This window comes from Struthio camelus, chromosome 2 (assembly GCF_040807025.1).
Source record: "Struthio camelus isolate bStrCam1 chromosome 2, bStrCam1.hap1, whole genome shotgun sequence".
In the NCBI taxonomy this organism is placed as follows: domain Eukaryota; kingdom Metazoa; phylum Chordata; class Aves; order Struthioniformes; family Struthionidae; genus Struthio; species Struthio camelus.
The window spans coordinates 98,424,248-98,445,221 of record NC_090943.1 but is presented as its reverse complement, the minus strand read 5'-3'; the positions used below and the strand labels follow the sequence as shown (position 1 = coordinate 98,445,221).

Genomic DNA, 20,974 nt, shown 5'->3' with positions numbered 1-20,974 from the left:
GAGCGGACACAATCAAAACACATGAAATAAAATACTCCCTATGTGATGGGTAGAAAGCAGGGAGATGCTAGATAGGTGAACTTTTCATCAGTATTTGAAAAGTAGGAAGCTAACATGTAATAACAGAATAAACATAATATATATTTTTTTAAGATGTAGCCTTACTGAGGGAGCCAGGATTGAGTTCTAGTCAGCATCTGGATATACATATAATACATATAAACATTACATATAAAAAGACACACTTTGCATCATTTTAACAGCTGGCTGATCAGTTCATCGTTTTCCTTTACTTTTATTGCCTTGCTATTTGCAGTATATGGCCCTTATGTGCAAATACCTCATTAGTCACTGGGTTGCATATTTTATGAAGTATCCTGAATGTACCGTCAGAACTAAATATTGTCAGGATAATCAGCAAGGGTGGGATTTTTTAGCTTTATCACTAAAGGCAATTTTCAGGGTGAATAAAACAGTAAAAGTAACTGGAAAGCAGAAAGTGGAAGGTTCCCTTTCAAATTGTGCAAGGTGACCAGCTTCTGGGTCTTAAACGTATTGCTCAAGGACTGACACTTAAAGAGCTCTTGGAAGCCAGTCCTGTGTCAAAGCAGAAGCATTCCTGAGTGAAAAAGGCTCACCCAGGGCTTTTTAGTACATTACTTTCCATAACCAGAGGTGAAAACCTCAGTGGCTAAATCAGGATTAATGCAAAATAGTTCTTAGGTTAAAAATAATGGTGTCCTCAATGTGCTTTGGCTTAAGAAATTTTCTAATGTTCATTTCCTAAAGGGAACATTCCCCCTTCCTGCCAGTTTGTTCCATTAGCCTCCAGTTCTACACACAGCTTCTCTATAAATTAGCAGCATATGGAGATTTAAGTGACATGTAGTTGTTTTCCAAGTTAACACTGGTCACGTTTACACTAGAGAATGGAACAGTTAATAATAGAATGAGACTGATAGTGTCAGCTGAATACCACTGTACTTTCAGACAAGTCACACCATTTTGAACGCAGTTTTGAATAGTTTCCATAGTTGTCCTGCCTTTCACAGGTGCTTTGATAGAGGCTTCTGAGTAATTGTCCTGCATGGTCGATCAGAACATATTGAAGTAATGACCTGTGGGAGATTTTTAACAGCATTTCCTGGGAGTTGTGGGAAGAAAGTCTAGGCTCTTGAAACTCCCTGGGAAACGTCCATAAATCCCCATGAATCACAACCACTTTTAAATCCTCTTTCAAATTAGAAGCCATGGCTTTTTGCTCAGGAAAAGAAAAAAATAAGTGCTTTGAAAAGCACTCATGAGTTAGCTTGTAAACAAAAGTATCCTGGCAGTGACTGGGGCCAGTATTTTCCTGTATTTGGGTCAACCCAAGACAAATTGGATCAGAGCAGACTTGAGATGAACAAGGGCTGGCTCCATAAGCATTGCTGCATTAGGTGCTGTTGGTGGTACGCTGAACAATGCAGACTCATTCTGAAATTTCTAATCTCTCCACTTAAGTGATACTGATGGATACTAGAGTATTTTCTTCTTTGGGGCTTGTAGAATACAGACTTGTGTTTTTAGGGGGAGTTTATTATTAATTTAATTTTTGCCCTTTTCAAGGTTGTGAAGCTTAGGAAAACCATTTTGTAGCCGGGGTATGAATTTGTCCTCAGATAACTTTTATCCACCAGAAGGGCTGATTTCAGCATGCTTGGTTTCTCAGACAATATTAACTCACTGTTCCCTGGCAGTAGGGAATCAGGGAGAGAGATCTTCTCCTGTTATTTGAATTTCAATGTGTCCTCTCTATACGCCTTTAGATTTACCGCGTTCCTGTGGTGGTTGTAATTCAGGAAAATTAAAAAAAAAAAAAAAGAATCAGAAAACATATCTCTTCCAGATAGGTATTTCAGCATCTCTTTTCTTCTGTTCTAATTCTTCTCCCAAAGTAGTCCTAACGGGTGATTTCAACAAGTTTTACTTAATTCCATTCATTGTTGTGAAATGAATTGTCTGTTTAGGAGTCTCAGAGTTCAGTCGCAGGCTTAGAAATCCTGTAGTTTCTGTTATCACCATCCCAGGAGTGAGATCTAAATACAAATGAATTTCTGTAGACACTGAAAAAGGATTGGTGTTAGATTCAGGTTGTTAATGTATTACGCTGACCTCATCCTATTCCACTTTTTTTTTTTGGCTTAGATGCAGACTAAAGCATTTCAGCTGTCCTTTGCTTTTCCTAGCTCAGTCAACCTAATGTGTTGCAGGGTGTGGGTCCATGAAAAAGATAAGCCAGTCTAATTGCTCACTGCTGCCAAAATTCGGCGCTGCTTCTCCTCTTTCTGCTCTTGGCTTCATCGTTTTGCCTCTCTCTTTGCACTGTCGCTATCACTTGTTACAGGAGGCTCGCTAAGCTGGCAGAAAATTATTTACTGCTTTTACTGGGTTGCTTTTCTGCCTGTTCAGAGAGTTGAAGTGGCTCAGGGCTGGTATAGGGGAAGCAGCCAGAGCATGAGGTGAGCAGCAGGCATGGGAAGGGAGAGAAGGAGGGATGGGAGAACTGGAGCCGCTCATTTCATCCCAGCAACCTAATCTGTGCCCTCACCAACAGATTTGTACCGATCCAGCCAGAAGGCAGTGTTCCCAGCTGAGCGCCCCGTTCCCTGCAGGGAAGTGCGGGCCCCACAGCAGGGTGTGAGAAGGAGGCAGTGCCTGTGCTTCAGTCTGGTAGCTGGGTGTCCTGGTGCCTGCCAGATCGGTAGCGGTGCTGGAGACCCCCTTGGCAGAAGGTGACACCATGTTCCCTCTGCGGGCTGCCGCCCCACCACGGTGGAGGCCTCTGAGCTGCACAGGGACGAACTGCTGAGCCTTGGTGCCTTGGCATGGTGCTCAGCCTGCGGAGTAAAACCAGTCCAGGTTGGCCTTGAAAGATAAGTGCTACTTTTTGGTTTCAGTTTAATGTGCCTTGGGAATGTACATGTGTGTGCGCGCGTGTCTGCCTCTCAGACCCATTGTCTTTAGAAAATATCACTTCATAGCACTTTAAAAAAGATTCACATACTTCTAATGACTTGTTATTTGGATGCCAAATAGAAAGCAGGATATTTTTCATCAAGTTCTTATTAAAAAGAATGTAAAAAAACATTAATTGATAGAAAATCTTACAGATTGGAGCTTCCAGTTATTCTCAGTGCCCTTAGGATGAAGTTAACCCTGAAGTAGAAGCTTTTCTAAGGCTTTTACAGCACACCAGTCCCACAGGGGGTGGGAGGGGAAGGTGTCTGAATAAAGATGTATTATGGAACAATTTTAATTATAATTTTCATATTCAGTATCTTCCTGGGCTTATTCGGTGTTCAGCTGACTTATAATCTTGCAGTACATATATTGATCCCGAATATTGCAGATTGAGAGTTCTAATATAAAGCTACATTAACAAATATTCAACTTGATGATAAAAACTGACACACACAAAAACTGACAACAAAGCAATACTTAGTATAAAGTATTTCCATATATAAAAAGTATATAAACATTTATTATCTATAAAAAGTATATAAACATTTATTATTTACTTATTACACATGCACCTGAGATTAATCAGGTAGCTGTATATGATATAATATGTGTGTGCGCATATAATAATATACACACATATGTAAATGGATATGTGTATATATATATTATTTTTGGCCTATGTGGAAACAGGGTAGAGAATGGGGAAGTGAATGCTGGCAATTTTACTTTGTGATACACTGAATAAAGCTTGCTTCCAGTCCAGGCTAAAAAAAATATTACCATGGCTTGATATATGTTTCTAACTGAAGAATATAACTTCAGAAGAAGAGTAACTGAAAGTACTTTCTTATAACACTCCCTGTGGCTTGATGCAGCTTTTCCTCTGTACGTTTTCTTTATTTTTTTGTGTTTTATATGAAGGCTGAACAGACTGAATTTGTTTGTAATTTGGAATTTAAAGGAAGGCTCTTTGTTAAAAGCCCAGAGGAAGTTTCCATATGACTTATGGGCCATTTGGGCTCAATTGAATTTAATGGGTTTCAGCTGCACCTCCACAATGGCTTTGAAGGAAGTGAAGGGAGATCTGTAGGTCTTAATTGCTCAAGACTGGTTGTTTCTCTTGAAAAGGCTGTTTGCAAGAAGCAGGTTGGGAGTATTAAAGTATATATCCTAAAAAGGATGCAGAAACTGCCGTTTGAGGAAGAAGCTGGAATGAAAATAGCTTTATGATATTACTCAGCAGCTGCATTAATGAATCTGAACTGGTACATGCTAAGAGCTAGCACTGCAGTTCTGGTTTATTTGTTTGTTTATTTAAGGAATCGGTTGGGATGACTGAGCCAAACTTTCTTTTTAGCTCTTTTGAGAAAGGAATGGAGGTCTTGGAACTAGCAAGATAAATCAGGCTGAGTCCAAAGGAGAAGCCTAACCAGATAGTCACCTTGGCCCCTCTCATGCTGGTTGACAGACATGAGTTTTTGAGTCAGCAGTTGAACCATGACTTTTAAGAACAGTGGTTTGTTTATTCTTCCACTGTACAAAGCTTTTCAGTGGAATAGAACAAATCTAACTGGGCAAGTTTCCATTTCTATTTTGTATTGCCTTCTGTACGCTCGCTCGTTGCCTACTGGCCTTATAGATAGTTGTTACTAAGTTTGCTGGCATTATCCCTGGCTTCACATTAGGAGGTGTCTGACCTATAAGAATCCTTTAGGACCCCATTTGCCAGGCAGGCAGAAGAACATGTGAAATACAAAGTTAAGAATATAAAGGAACTGTTGTCGTATTAAAGATAAGCCAAGAGACCACATTACAGGAAGTTAACCTTTAGTATACTCTGTCGTTCTGGCCAGCATCATACAGGCAAGTAGGAAGGGGACATTCTCTTGAGGTACCTAGCAGATGAATGCCAGATGGTACTGTCATTATACACAAAAAAAAAAAAAAGCTAAATACTTACTAGTTATGTTCAGTACAAAAGGAACGTTTTTCTTTTCTGAATCCTGCGGGGCAGAACTCAGACGAGCGTCTTAACACAAACATTGTAGTAACTGAAATGTGAAGCTGGAAATCCAAAGAATTCTCCAAAAGCTCTAAGTAGCTTTTTAGGCTCAATTCATGTTGGGCGTAATGGATCCTCAAAGGGGAGAATGGTTTATCAAAGACAAGCATTTTAAGTACAGCGTGTTTACATGCTAAGTAAATGGGAGTTTGTTACATCAAATAGAGAGGCTTGATGAAGAACAAAATGACAGAGCTTTGCTGATCAGGCCAGCACAGTGTGTATTGTCTGGATAAGCAGATCCAATTCCCAGGGCAATGCCCTGGATGAAATTGAAGGTTTAATTTTTGCGGAGAAGTTTCTTTGTTGGTCATTTCTGAATCTCAGTCCAGGATTGTATAGACAAAAATCTCAGGACGCTGCCATCATCATCACAGTGATTTCTTCCATATAGCAGTGCCTAGCTGAGGCAAAACGTATTTACTTTTCCCATGTTAAAATATGCCCATTTCAATTTCCATGCAAGATTATAAGAACAAAAATATGCTGCCCTTTAGGGGAATGGCATTTGGGTAAATACCATGCATTACTACAAACCTTAGATGTGAAGGGCCTCATGCAACCATTTATATACATGAGCATTATGGAAGTGGAGCTGGGTCTCAGTCCTATAGGAAAAATATTTTGGATGGCCCATCTGTTTCAAGCTATGAGATTTATTCCCTACATGTAGAGGCCAAGCATGTAGGTGCAGTGCTGTGACTGAAACTGAAGTTAACTCTGCCCTTCAACTCTTGTCCTTAAGTCTTCCTCACTAGGCTTTGCACAGCCTTTTTTCCTAAAACATGAGCTCACATGGTTTCCTGAAGCAATATCTTTATATAAGCATGTTTCAGTTATTGTTCTGTGTTGTGGCCTATTAAGACTAGAGAAGTCTTCCTCAGTGCTTCATGGGGGATGAGCAGCTGTTCACCTTCACCACACTCAAAGGTGCTCAGATACCTGTCAGTCATGGGCTTTCAGTAATGCAAAGGCTCAATGTTGGCACTTTACATCTGGCCGGTCATCTGAATGACTTTCATTCAAGGACAAAGTGCCTTAACTGTGCTTTTGTTACCGGACAGAGTCCTTTGTTTTTAAAATGCTGCTGCATTTTTTCTGACCATTGTCCTCAGTGGTTGCATCTTCTTTCATTAGCTGGGGTAGTTGGTGCTGAAAAGCAAACAGAAGGTAATAGCAGACCACAGTGAGCTGTCTGTCGTTGCAGATGGAGGATACCTCTAGGATTTGGGTCTAGGACTTGGCAAGCATCCCTCTGAATTCTTCTCGTCACATGTTGAGGAAGCCTGTTTTAGTGGCAGGGGTGAAGAAGAAAGCTGAAATCTTAAAATGGCTGCAATATGATGTTTTTTGTTTAGCATCAAAGCTATTTACAGCATATCTTGCCAATTTATTCATACTGTTGCTGTCATGGGTTTTTCCTGATTCTTCGCTTTTAGAAGAAGGAAAAAGAAACTCATGAGCTTCTATCCATTTAAGTTTGCAATGTTAAGAAAAATGAGGCTTACTTATGCCCCTTTAGAACTGGACCTTGCAGAGGTACTATAGTAAGTCATTTGTTTTCTTTAAATACAGTTCAACTTCACACAGGCACACACACATTCAGATGGTTTCCACTTGAAATTCCTCATCTAATCCAAATAGCTCTCAGCCTTGACTGCTGAACTGTGAAGGGGCCCCCTCCCCCACACCCCTTACTTATAGAAGTGTGCGGCATTCCAGGCCTGGGAATAAAGCTCACTCACAAAGTTTACACGCTTTCATTTTTTTGCAGATATGCCTTAAAAAGCTTTGACCCCCTTCTCTGCTGCTTGTGAAAAGAAGCAGAGCAATATTTGAGGGACTCCTCCTCTTCTTTGGAGTCTTCCTTTATTTCACAGTCTAATGCCTTCAGTGTAAGTCTGAAGTTTACAAGCCTGCAGAAAGAGTTGCTTAATATTTAAAACTGACAGTCAGGCAGATCCATGTAGCCTGGAGGGGAAACAGAAGTGAATTGTACCATTACGCTGTCTGTATCCTCACTACTCAGTCTATGTAAACTAACATGCTGTATTGTTTATAGTTTATACTGTTATTCTTCAGTAGAGTGTTTTAAATAACTTTGTTTTTTTTTTTGAACACAAATGGGTTGCATAAGATTCAGGATAGATGGATGGTAGCAGATCTGTTAGTGTAGTGCAGTGTAGTCCAGCTATTAGTTTACAGGCTCATCTGTCTAGATAGTCACATTTTGCTCGGAAAGGATAGAAACTGCCAATGGTGCAACAGCCAGTTGCTTCCCCTTTGCCAATAAGTGGTCGCTTGATAGAACTCAAGTTGCTGTGACTGCAGGCAGGAGGAGAGGATGCAGTAGACATGAGGTTGGGCTGGAAGGACTAACTGTAGACATCACACTTGGAAAGTGAGAAAATCTCCAAGTTTTGGTCCAGGTCCTGGGGCTGCTGAGATTGGATTGCCTTGACTTTGCATTGTTCCTTTGTCTTTTCAGGTACCTGCAAATCCAGATTATCATCACAATACAGTATACCAGCAGTTTATATCATACTTAACCAGTAGGAATTATTTTGCAAACAAGTCTCTCTCCTTTGTCCACGCATTGTCTGGAGGAGCATTTGGTGTGTATGTACGTGTTGACCAGACTCCTTGTCTATATTGCCATATCAGCTGTGTTGCTCGTTGGCCTGCAGGACTATAGTGGGTGCCATAGAGATACAAAATCATAACATTTCAAGATGTATATTTAAGCATCATATAGATTTTTTCCATTTTTTTTTCAGAAAGAAGAGAACATTATTTGTTTCATATTTTTAATCATGTACGTTATTCTTCATGGCCAAAAATCGTACCCAAAAAGGGCAGAAAAAGCAGAACGAATGAAGAGACACAAAGTCTTTTGTCCAAGAAGCTCACAAACTAAATTTAAACTGAGGTGATGAGTTAGAATAACAAACAGATGTAGGGCAGTAGGTTAAGGAAGGACAAGGGTTATAGAAATAAGATTACATGCAGTCCATGCAGTACGCACTAATACACTTCCTTGTGCCCTTCTCTAGCCAGATGCTGCAGAGGAATGGCCCGAAGATTAGCTCTCAGGGGCATGGAACTGTCTTTGTGGTGTTTGTTTTTACAGTGCTTAGTTCAATGGGACTCTAATCCCTGTTTGAAATCCCTAAGCGCTATAGCAGTACAAATAATACACACAAAATAGTAGTAATAATATCCCTTGGTCCAACTCCTCTCTGAGTGCTGGTGCCCCTTTGACTGAGCCTAATTTAAGAAAAAGGAAGGTCTGTGCGGCTTGTAGGGATGCAGCCATTATTCTGGGTGTTTATTCTAACCTTTTGAAGTTTACTCATTGCTTTCAGTAGAGGTGTTTCAACATGCAACTATTTAAATTTGATATTAACGCTGTCCTTCTCCCTTGTTTGATACGTAGCAATATCTGAAGTGTCTGGATTTGATTACGTAAAGGTAGGAATACCAGATATTAGAACCATAGGCATAGAACCATGGGCATAGTTTGCAGCCTGACTTCTGACAATACAGGGGGAGCAGGACAGATGATAATTGTAAACAAGATAGTAGTTCTCAGATTCGTTTCCCAGAAATACAGATGCCTAGAGAAGAGGCATCACAAAACACTCATACATGACCAGAGGTTTTTACTTCTGATAGCTGAAGCGAAGCTCAGATTTGAAACTGTTTTTCCCTGGCCTGCTGACTCCCAGTAGGTTTAGGTCTATCATTGCCCAGCAAAGTTGATCAGAGTTAAGAAGGTCAGTAGCTTCATGGGCTATGAAAAGTATGGTCAGCTCCACTGAGATTAGTATGTACAGCTAGCTCCAATACACTGGCCTTTGGAATTTAAGAGGAAACTTGAAAAGTATCTGCGTTCAGAGCATAGTTTTGCATATGGTCTGAACCCAGCATACAGACCTCAGACATGCTTCTGACGTATTTTGGTCACGTTATGAGTTGTTAAAGCTTAGCTGGAACAGAGTTTAAACACTGCTCTTTTACTGGTTTGGGCCCCATAGTGGCCATTTTCCCCTGCTCTTTGACCTGCTATTTCATCTTTTAGGTTCAACAACCTCCAAAAGCATGAACTTTCACACGGCTGATAATTCTGATGTGTTAAAGTAATGTGAATTTGGGTCCAGAAGACACGGTCAGAGTTTGTCTAATTAACTTCCTGTAACTATAGCCAAGGCAGAAATTTAAGGTATAGTAACTCATTTTATAGTCATTCTGTCTGGCACTGAATATAGATTGGAAAAATTCTTTGCTTGAGCAAGATGTGTGGTAATATTATTATGCTGTATTAAAGTGCTCTTTAAAAATAAATTAGAGTCTCATGAGTGAGAGAGACCCTACCACAGCCAGACCTGACACAGGCAAGTCTCCTCCTTGCACAGGACTGCTAAAATCTCCAAAGAGGGGGAGAGCCAACAAACCAGCTGATAAGTCGCTCCTTTTTTCCTTTGTGACCCACAGAAGATTTGCTCTTAGGTCTGCAGAAAGGCTAGATAAAGCATTAGCTCTGGGGAGAACAGCCCATATTTACTTCAACACAAGCCATGCCTGTTTATCAGGGCTATGCGTGGACATCTATGCAGCACCAAACCAGGTTCGTGTAATAAAGGTGGTCTTGAATGTTTAGGGAAAAACACTCGCTTCTCTTGTAACTGCTCTGTTTTTTTTTTCTGGTGCTTCCGCTCACACTCCAAAAGCTGCCCCCTGAAATGCAGCTTGTGAATGGAAAAAAATTATGCACATTCAAATTCTCTCCTGGGGAATGAGGGCTCCTATCTCTCCCTCTCACACTGATACTGTAATTTCACACTTTTTTTCCCTAGCAGTCAAGCCTGTTCTCGTTATATATGACATGCATGTTTCACTTTCATTAGGGCTTTTATAGTTTGAGAGTCCTGATGAACAAGGGAAAGGAAATTCGCTGTATGCGAGGGCTGCCTCCTGAAGGGAAGCGGCCGCAGGAAGCAGCGGGTTCTCTTGTGCCCCCAAACAGTACTGCTTTTGTGCTCCACGCCGCCCTCCCCCAGACGAAGCAGGGGTTTGCTGACACTGAAGCCTCCGGTGAGATCACGGCCTTTACAACTGCTATCACAAAGTAATATTTACATACAGAAGGAAGAAATGGGGCTAAGAACTGTGAGGTGTCAGTAAGAAATACTCTCCTTTGCCTTGGCATCTGGATGAGACTGGGAGAGAAAGAATCTCTGTATATCAGGGCATAAAATGGATAATCTATCAGTGATTAGCTGAACTTTCCTTAAGCAAAAAATGTCCAACGTGATAATTGCTGAATGGAAACTAAGCTAAACTAGATAGGGGGTCAGACTCTTCAATGACTTATGATTTACAGCAGCTGGGAGCTAGCCCATTGTATCTGAATAATGTCACGTCCTGACAGTGGTTAATTGCCACCCAATTATCAAAACTTTCCGGGCTGATCATCATCTCAGAAGAGCTCACACATTATTAATCTTGTCTTCCACTAGGAGAAGCACAAGACTTGGAACACTTTGTGGGAAAGAAGAAGGGAATGCTATTCACTGCATTTTTCAGCTTAATTTACATGGCCGAATGTTTAATTCACTGAGGAATGGTCTGACAGTTACATGTAGGCTATTCCTTTCCGTATCGATTGATGAGCTGAGCACTCAGGCACTTGAATAATCTCTACTGGCTGCTGGTGATAAACTATTTGCCAAAGAGGGTTATGCAATCTAAATCTGATGACTGAGCACTGCCATAGGTCTTCAGTTTTTGTGTTTTAATTGCTCATGGAACTGGTCACATATATGAAGAAAGCTGAATTAGAATAGTTTAGCTATAAAGAAAATATGTTTTTATATTGAAAATCTCCCCAGACCAATAAGGTTGTTGTGTAGCAAGGCTAAGCTATATATATATCTAAAGATAAGCATGCATATCTTAGATTTTGGATACCCAAAGGATATGTCCGTCTGGATGTCTATTACTGCTAACAGTGCAGCATCAGAAGCGTCAAGCGGGTTCTCTGAGCAAGGCAAAAAGCGATAGCTGTAAGTAATGGCCTGTAAACCGTTTCCTGAAAAGCAGCCCACTCTCCTATGCAAGCAGGCTTTCTTTATATGAAACCTTCGTGCACTCTCCCAATTCTTTTCCTTCTGCATTCCCACCCTCCTGCCTCTTGGCATTCATTCACACTGACATGTTATTAAGGTTGTCTCTGAAGCTGGCCCAAGAAGTCATACCTGTTATTCACATCACAACAGAGCCTGAGGGCAGCAAACAGGGCTGGAAGCCTGTTGTGCCAGCTGCTATTCAACCATTAAGTACAAAGTTTGTCCGACCCAAAGAGATTTCATTCCTGAATTTTAACAGGTAAACACAGATGGTTGTTTCACTCATGCTTCAGACTCCCCATTCAAGTTGATATAAGTAGTAGTCCTTAGGAAAACCTCAGTCTCTAGCGCAGAGGTGTCACACAAGACTGCCAAACTGAGATGTCTTAAATTAATCACTTGCTGGCGGTGCAAAAACCGCAGCAGGCAACTAGTAGAGTTTTAACACAGACCAGGTAAAATTAAAAGGCACACAAAGATTTGGAAAGTTCATGGTGAGTCCAGTCATCTGATGTTCATATTTGGAGCCATGTGCTTAATTCCACCTTAAAAGAAAAGAGAACAAACCCTCAAGCCCATCTGTATCAACCAGATTTTTTAAAGGTTCTTATTGGAGGAAAATCTTTAAACCATGTAAAGCCATGCTAGAAAGTCAGCCTGTAAGTATACAAAACACTGGAGACCATCATATGCTAATCTAAGCTTAACAAAACACATAGTATTACCAAGTGTAATTACACAGTCCAGTTATTAGTAGCTTCACCTCTGACTGTTTCGCCATCCTCCTTTCAAGTTACATCCTTTCCTTTCATCATGTTCTACACCACATGAAACAGGTGAGATGTTCCCTTTTTATAGCTCAGGGCTTCAGTCACTTGACTCTCAAAGCTTGGTATCTTCATTTAATCAGTTAAAAGAATTGAAATAATCAGCTCTTTCATGAACTCTGTGCCAAAATCTATTTTTTTTAAGCATTCAAAGCTTACCAAGTTCAAAAAAATCAAGAAAAAAATAATTATTTTTTTCCTAGGAATACCTACTTTGAAAAGATGCCCTGGGGGGGTGCAGTTGTAGGAAAATCTCTCTCACAAGTCACCCATACATCATTGCTACAAGGTTCCACAAAAAGAGAATTCCAATGCTTTTTATTGTCAAGGCAACACTGTGGTTTCTGCATCCCATTTGTTCGTGTGTAGATAGTAACAGCATCTACTTTTTATCTGATTCCATTTGAATTTTTATCTTGATTTAACTGACATTGATTTCTTACAGAAAAGAACAAGTGGTTTAGGGTTATCTCACCCAGTAACAACTTTTGACAGCCAAGAGATGGTGATGCTTCCCGAAAAGTCTATATTTAGGTACCTCACTGCTAGATTACATGACAGTACCAATAACTTAAACTGAATAGAGCAGTGATTTTCAGTTTTGGGGTCCTTAAATGCATTAGGAGGACCAGTGAATGAATTTTAAGGGGTCTGTGAAAGGTATTTCAGATAAGGCAGGCTCTTGACAAAAGGCTCGAGTTTACTTGAAAGGAGCCTAGAGTGTTACTGGAAAATGCTGTGGGGTCTGCAGACTAGAAAAGATTCAAACCCTGAGGCTACACTATCTGTTCCAGTTTAGAAGCTTGCTGATCCGAGGTTGTACATGTTATCTGTTGTGCCATTCTTTCTCTAGTGCAAGATTAACCTCACGTTCTCACACATTTGTATTTTGCAGACCCCCTTCCACTAAGACCGCCTGACCCAAGAGGACTCTGATATTGCCCTGCCAACATGGAACAGTTCTATTCCTTTCCTTCGTATGTCTCTGTTCACAGTGTTAGCCAACTTAATAGTTGTTTGTGTGTATATGAATGACATGGCACATCACAGGTTCCAGTGTTAGGCCTATGCAAAACTATGACAGTGCCTTGTAGGTAAGTCAAATATTTCCTGCCCCTTCTGTATTCCCATGAACATAACGAGGAAAACATCTTATTTAATTCCTATCAACATCTGTGCTCCTTTTAGTAGTAAGGGAGGCTTAGGATTTCTGTTAGTCTGAAAATAAATAAAGTGCATGGGAGTTTTGATTATGAGGCAAAGAGCTGTGTTTTCTAGACAGAAAAGTACGTGGTGATGGTTCTACTGTGAGTTAATCTGCTCTGTGAAGTCACCTTTCTGACTAGGGGAGGGGTGTCACTTTTATGTATTCAGTGGAGGGGAAATTCACAGAAATGCAGCATAAATGAGGTTGGAAAGGACCTCTGAAGATCATCTGGTCCAACCCTTGGTCAAAACAAGGTAGATTTTAAAGTTAGGTCAGGTTGCTCAGGGTGTTTTCCAGTCAAGTTCTGAGTATCTCCAAGGATAGTGATTCCACAAGCTCTTTGGGAAACCTGTTCCAGTAGTGAACATTTTTACCCTCAGACTAACTGTTTTTTATTTAATTAGAATGTCCCTTGTGGCAAATTGTGTCCATTGCCTCCCATCTTATCACTGTGCACCTCCAAGATGAGCCTGGCTCTGTCTTCCCTATGCTCTCCCATTAAGTAGTTGTAGATAGGAAGCAGTGAGATCTCCTCGTAGCGGTCTCTTCTTAAGGCTGAAGAAACCCAGCTCTCTCAGCCTCTCTTCATATATCATGTGCTACAGGTGGTCCCTCCACTGGACTCGCTCCAGTGTGTCAATGTGTGTTGTGTACTGGGAAGCCGAAAGCTGGACACAGCACTCCCGATGCAGGCTCACAAGTCTGAATATGTAGGAATAATCACGTCCCTCAACCTGCTGGCTACACACTTGCTAATGCGGCCCAGTGTTTGGGGTTGAGTCACAAGGAGAAGGTGGGGATAAACATGGGTTATGGATGGGTAGAGCTGTAGGGCAATGATCTAGTGCTGCTCCCTTCGCAAGTGGGGTGACATAGTTTCGGCAAGCAGACAGGGAGTCTCACAGCTTTCTGCCCCACCCTGCTGTTCAGACAGCCATGGTGTTTGTGAATCACTGCAAATCCAAAAGAGGGTAGTTTGCTTTCAGTTGCTATGGCTCTGAGCTGTGGCACTTGTACAGATGATTCACAAATGGCTCAACCTCCCAGGCCTAGGGGCTGGGTAGGCCACCGGGGCAGTAACGCCTAACATTGCAACCTAGCTGTCCTCACCTGTGTGTGAAGGGTCTCACTTAGACTGTGGGAGGTGGTGGGATTTGAACTGAACCTCAGTGGTTATTTGCTTCCATCCTTTCCTCCATTCCTTGCTTTTACTGTGGAAGCTGTGAAGGAGGGTGTGTGTTGATTTGTTTGCTGATTTGTTATTGGATTTGTCTGGAGAACTGTGATGGGGAATTGAGTGGAAGGAAATTCTCTTCATCCTTGCTCAGTCGAGGAACATGGAAAGATCAGAGAAGAACGGGCAAATTTCTTTGTCGAGCAAGAGACAAATTTCATATGGGTCACTACAGAAACTTCCAATTTAACATTACTGCCAACAACAGTATCACGAGAACTGTGAACTATTAAGCAGAAAACTGGCAGTTTTGTAACCAAAATCCAGTTTTGCAGGGAAAGCCAGGTTTGTACCTTCTTTCTGATACTGTTTTGTTATTATGAAAGGCAATACATAAGGAAGTCCATTAGAGCCTAAGGGTATTGTTGATATAGTCTTGACTCATTCTTGTCGCATAGTCTTCATCTTCCTTCGATAGCTCAGTTGGTAGAGCGGAGGACTGTAGGCTGTAAGTAATCCTTAGGTCGCTGGTTCAATTCCGGCTCGAAGGAAAGGTTTTGTTTATTATTATTATTATTATTATTATTATTATTAGGTTTCACTTATTTCTGGAATTTACAACATTTCACAAAACTGCCCTTTCCAACCATGCTGCGTTCTAGGCCCCTATGAAAAATTTACTTTACCTAAAACATACCATTTTTAAAGACTGCATTTTTCCTACCTGCCTTGTCTGCTTCAGTGGATTCTTACAACAATGATGCTTTGGCCTTTGCCATGTGTCTACCTAATCAGCTGAAGCACATCATATGGGCTTCTTTTTTGAGGGGCGCAACACCTTCCACAGAAGGCTAGCTAGAGCAGGTCCATAGCACAGAGTTTGCAGAGCATCTTTTAGCTGAGTGGGATGGGGAGAACTGGTGGACCTCCAGTTACTAGGACCTCCTCATTGCTGGTTTCACCCCTTCTCCCATCCAGTTCTTGCATTTTGAAGTCCTGAGTTTTTGAGTGAGATGGCAATAGGAGAAATGGGGATAGAATAATGTTCTCATGATCCTAGGCACTCCATGATCATTCAGGTCCAGGTATTTTTGTATAATAGTCACTATGTGTAACTTTTGTCCATGGCCTAGTGAAGGGTTTGTGAATACCACTGGATATACTGCTCTAAGTAGCATTTCTATGCATTGCCCATTTCAATAAAGAACTGTAATGCCTGGGTCTGGTTACAAAGGAGATGGGTAAGAGAAGATGCAACAGAGTCATGTGAAAGAATACCACAGACAGGGTTAAGAAGGTGTTGTAATAACTCATTCATACAGAAGCCAAAATGAGAAACTTTCTGAAAAGAGAAAGCAGGACACTGAGAAACTATGAAAGAAAATTTTGTTTCACACAGGAAACTGACTTGTGCAGCTTACTTTCACAAGAAAGAAGCTTTATTAAAGAGAAGATTAGACATTTTCAGATATATCTGATATATATAATATAATTAGATTATGTAATTATTGCATGTTTAGATTAGATGAGAAGACATGAAGTGTCCCAGTCTCAAAGCTCATCCAAAGCTTCTCCTCATGCAAAGCAGAGTGCTTAACAAAACAAAGACAGGAGAAGGGGATATCAACTTTATTCAATTGCATACCTTTCACTGTATTATAAATATACTCAATTATTTCTAATAAGAAATATTTGGTAGGAGTTGGAGTCAAATGCATCAAGCAACCAGTGTTAAGCTAGAGAATATATGTAGTTCTAGGATTTTAAAATAAAAAAAACATTTTTTTTACTAATTAGATCAGTGACCATCGATCGTAGCAGAAGATCAGTTCTCTTTGTCCTTCCAAATCCAGGTGCATTCATTCCTTTTTAGCCTACATAGTAATACGGACTTATAACTTCGTAATTGTAATAGGTTTTCAGCTCAAGGAGGTAGGGAACAGGAGAGAGACAGTTCTGCTCCTCCTCTGAGCAGCACATCAAGCTCTTCAGGCCCTGGGGGACAGGTTATGAATCTATTGCTCCACAGGTCCTCCCACTGTGAGACTGGGTCATAAAGGCCAAGGCGGGGAAAGGCAAAGAGCCTCTGACATCCTTTGCAGTCCTGCTAAAACTCTCAGGAAGAATGCACACTAGTAGTATGTAAGCCAGGAATCTGGCAGTCCCATTAGACAAGGGGGCCGGAAAGAGAAGAGGGGCATGAGGACTGTGGGTGATAGCACAGGAGAAACTCAGGTATCCTTTTTACCAGTGCAGTCCCCAAGTGGTGCTTGGGACAGGTTTCCTCCTTGCAATGGCCCGTTTTTATGGTTCTGGTGAGCAATAAGATGAAGTAGGAATCTTTCCAAACCAATGAATTCATGACTCATGCATTTAATTGCTGCAATGCGCATGAAGCTTTTGATTCAAAATCTGCCAGTAAACATGAGAAGTAAATCCTTGTACGTGGAATTTCATGCTTGTGTCAGAGAAGGGACTGGTGCATTCCCTGCAAATGAGACTAATGAAAGAACTGACTGTCTCCCAGGTATTTGGTTTATGTGCAGCTCCCTACTGACTTAATATTCCAGTCTCGGTTGTACAAGTTATGGTTAAAACAAGAATGGAGAGAGCAAGGTTTTATTTCAAGTAGGTTCTCATCACAAATAACGTTCTTCCTCTAGTTTAAAAGGATGAGCTACTATTGCAGCATGCACACCAGTGGGTAGCTGGGTCCTGGAAGATAATACCACCCTACCTGGTTAGCCTCTATTATGCTGTAGCTGCTTCATGCCATGCTGTTTCTAGTATCAAGATTTCCCCATACTGAGACAGTGATGACACTGGCGATTTTTATCTTTCTCCATAATCACAGCCACACTAAGAAATTTTATAAAAGTTCCAGTGAACGTAGCCATCAAGTCAGAAATGTGAATTTGAATAAAGTTCTGGTGTTTTTTTCTGCCATATAAGAGTTGAATTCAGAGAGCAAAGGTAGAAATTATCTTAAATTTTTACTGTCTTTTGTATTTAGGAGCTTTGGCCTTGTCTTTAGTCCTGACTAAGCTTCCTCTCACAGACAAACTTCTCTGGCTCATCAGACATTATGAAGGTCATCATGTCCTTGTCCGAGGAGTGGCACCCTCCCAGAACAACCTCTGAAACAAAAACTTAACCAGGTAGGGACAGGTTAGGCCCCTGGTAGTAAGCTCCTATTAGAGAAGCTGGTATTTCTGCAGCAAAACGCATTTATCATTGGTAGAATATACCATTTCTTTCTGAAAGACTTTTTTCCTCTCCCTGTCTCACTCCTTGTCCCAAAACAAACCTTTAACCTCTCTGCAAACTTAGAAACAACATACTGCGTGGTGGAGAAATTGAAGTGCACTTAAACATATTGCAAAATATATTTCCTTTTTCCCTAAAGGAAAAGTAGTGCTCACATCCCACTTAGGACAGCTCAGTGAATTGGATCCTGTCTCCTGTGCCTGCAAGCACTTCTTTCACAGTTACTTTGCATCTTCACTGACCAGCAGTTTTTAGTGGTTTGTGAATGATCTTGTCTGTGCTCATTCTGAAAGTAACTTTATGCTGAAAGTAACTTTATTAAAGGTGTGATTTTGGCACTGGCATAACTGTAAGTTCTTATTAGTTGTATCTTTTTCATATAAGTTTGTATATCTTGAGTTTTGTTTTAGTATTCTCATACAAATGAATCCCAGGCTGGCTCTAGACACCTGATTTCACCTGACTCCATCAAAGTCGTATTGCAGAGGATGCTTCTTCTGATGCAACATGAAGCAACCTAGTAATGCAGGACCTGCCTAAGGAAACTTGGTTAACCTTAAAGGAACTCTTCAGAAAAGCTGGGTAGTCTTCAATTTATGATTGAATGATGTGAGCTGCATGTTCTGGTATCGGGTTTCATCCCAGAAATGTAGTGCTGCAGCAGTGACAGGACTAAAGAAAGACTTAACTTTGTACTGAACCCACTGTTCCACTGTTTTCCTTTGAGCTCTGACGTTTTTTTCTGCTGCCTTTGTGCTGTTGCAGCCACCTGTTGTCTCTGGTTATACAGACTTAGATAAAGCTCTTTTAGCAGGGATCCTCTCTTTGCTTTTTTTTTTTTTTTTAAGTGATACCAAGAAAAACGTGGTTCTGATTCCTCTCTGGAGTGGTAATACAGAAAAATAGTAACAACTGGATGGTTCCCTTACAGCACTAGAAGTAAAATCTTGGCAATTAAAATAATGTGCAATTAAGGAAAGCTTGAAAAGGCTTTTAAAACCAGGAAGCAAGTCAAGATGCTTTGCTGACGATGTGCTAGTTGGTACAAATTGCAAGTGGCTGCAAATTGGTTTGCTCTTAACAGGAAGTTAAACTATTCTTCTGTTTGGCTGAATATATGAAAGGCATTTCAGCATGGCTGGAAATGACCAAAAGCAGTTACTACCTTTTCTTACAGCTACCAGAGCAGATTTACACTGAAATCAGTAACTGTTTGCACATTTCCTCAGACCTGCCTAACCAACCCTGCACCAAACAAGTTTTCTTCTTATTGTAGTTGTTATAATCAGGCCTTGATAAGAATTGCTGCCAGAGACATCCAATCAGTCCCATGTTATCATCTGGAAATGATTTGAGTCCTCAGGGCAGATTGAAGCCATTTTGATAGCATTGATTAGTTCCTTATTTCAAGTTGTGCTGTTTCACCGTTCACTGTTTTAAAATTCTTGCCTCATTTACAAGGATACTTTTTTTTTTTTTACATTGTAAATAGCAAAATGTATTTTGGTGTGTGAATCCAAATAAGCTTTGAAGTTTGTCACTTTGTAATTTGAAAGTCATCTGGAAAGTGTATGCTCTCTTGCTAGCTTTAATCAATGCACAATAATCAATTATCATATCAAAGTGTTCAATTACTCCTTAGTGATGTGGAGCTGTAGCTGTTTGGCTTAATTTCCTAGAAGATTCTGAGCACTCTCACAGTAGCATTTGGGTTACTTAGCTGACTGCTTAAAGATGTCTGCTATGTAAATTAAGCTAGTACTGTTTGAACACCAGCCTCCTCACTAAAAGCATTGTAGGATGCTTCTACAACACCACGTAACCCTTCTTACTATCTAATTTTAGTTGGATGTACTATGTTGTTGCCAGTTGCTAATAAGGGAGTATTTGTCCATCCTTCTGTGTTTTTATGCTTAGACGAGATGCTAAGAGTCCTGGCTCCTCCTTAGCCTAGTCTAGAGAGATTTCAGCATTTCCTTTTCCTGCAGCACACTACCCTTTGTTTTCCCAGGGACTGTGGGAGAAAAATTACAGCATACTCTTGGGTCGGTGTGCTTCATATTTATTTGAAGACTGAGGAAAACAAATGTAGACTGATCAAGCATGATTGCTGCTTAAGTTCCCAAAATCCTGTAGAGGCCCTAGATGATCTGTATTCCTGAATTCAAGAGTCTCTTCTAAACTCAGAATTGAAGTGTTTGTGCTCTATAGTGCCCTTTTAGGAATATGTGGAGCTAAAATAAACCTAATAATTTTATTAAGGCTCTTCTGTTTCTTTGTGATCACTATGTTTTGAATGCCACATAATCTTAAGTATATCCATCCTCATGTTTGTGTAACATGGAGAGGTACCATTGTCCCTGTTTCAGATGGGGAATTGTCATATAACATCGTTAGTCCCAAAGACTACATCTGTTGAGTGATGCGTCCTAAAAGGCTGTGGCAGAGCAAGAAACTTTGCCTGAGCCTTCAGAGGCTCAGACTGATGGGTGTCCTTCTTTGCTTCTGGAGTTTCTCACTTCTGGTAAACCACTGGCTTAACCCCTCCAACCTCCAAAAAGCCAGCAACCCATTTTCTCTTGATTTCAGTTTACAGCAGCTTCACAGCCTGAATGATCCCTTCTGTGGTTCTTTCTCACAGAAAGGTATCTGACTATCAGTGAATAAAACTCCAAAACGATATTGCTGTTTTAAATCTTAGAGCATTGCCACAACCAAGTTTTGAACAGTGACTCCGTCCCGGTAGAGCCTGGTGGCATGTGCTGGAACAGAGGGCTCCTTCTGCTGTAGTCAAACAGGGGAGGAGGAGAGCGGTGACAACCAAGGAGGGCTGCTAGCATAGCAGTGCTGCTCAGTGGTGCGTCCAGCCCACCCATTGACTGTGGGTCGCTGTTGCTTTGGTGCAGGAAGCCGCTTGCGTGTGAATGGGGCAACGCTCAGTCTTTCGTGAAGGGTGAAACAGCACATGTATCTAGGGAAGGATAGTAGAAAGGCAGAGGTGGTGCAAACCTATGTTTCATCTGCCTGAAGTAAGAAGAGCGTGAGGGGCTCTGTGTTGAGGTCTCCTTGGAAGAAGGCCTATAAAGACATGGCAATCATCATCCTCATCTCAGCTTGCCTATTGAGAAATATGAGCCTTTTGACTTGTCAGACCTCTTAACTGAACTACAACTGAAGATATTCACTATAAAAAGGTATATGCTGCTTTTTATTCTTGATTTTTAACTATAAGAGTTCTTTAGGGAAATAGCATATAGTAATAACATTTAATGGTCTTCTGATCAGCATCTGGTGTTGGATTTTTTT

At 40.9% G+C, this 20,974-nt stretch overlaps 1 long non-coding RNA gene and 1 other non-coding gene across 2 annotated transcripts in view; both read left to right on the top strand.

Moving 5' to 3' along the window:
* The window catches only part of LOC104153081 (uncharacterized), a 59,708-nt gene that overhangs the window by 23,138 nt on the left and 15,596 nt on the right, over positions 1-20,974 (top strand). The window contains exons 5-8 of the long non-coding RNA XR_011139053.1: positions 7,554-7,688; positions 9,147-9,287; positions 12,916-13,114; positions 17,415-17,559. This is a non-coding gene — a long non-coding RNA (uncharacterized lncRNA). The remainder of the gene's footprint in view (positions 1-7,553; positions 7,689-9,146; positions 9,288-12,915; positions 13,115-17,414; positions 17,560-20,974) is intronic.
* TRNAY-GUA (transfer RNA tyrosine (anticodon GUA)) lies at positions 14,870-14,952 on the top strand. Its single transcript is given in 2 exon segments — positions 14,870-14,906; positions 14,917-14,952. It is a non-coding gene; the product is annotated as a tRNA-Tyr (tRNA).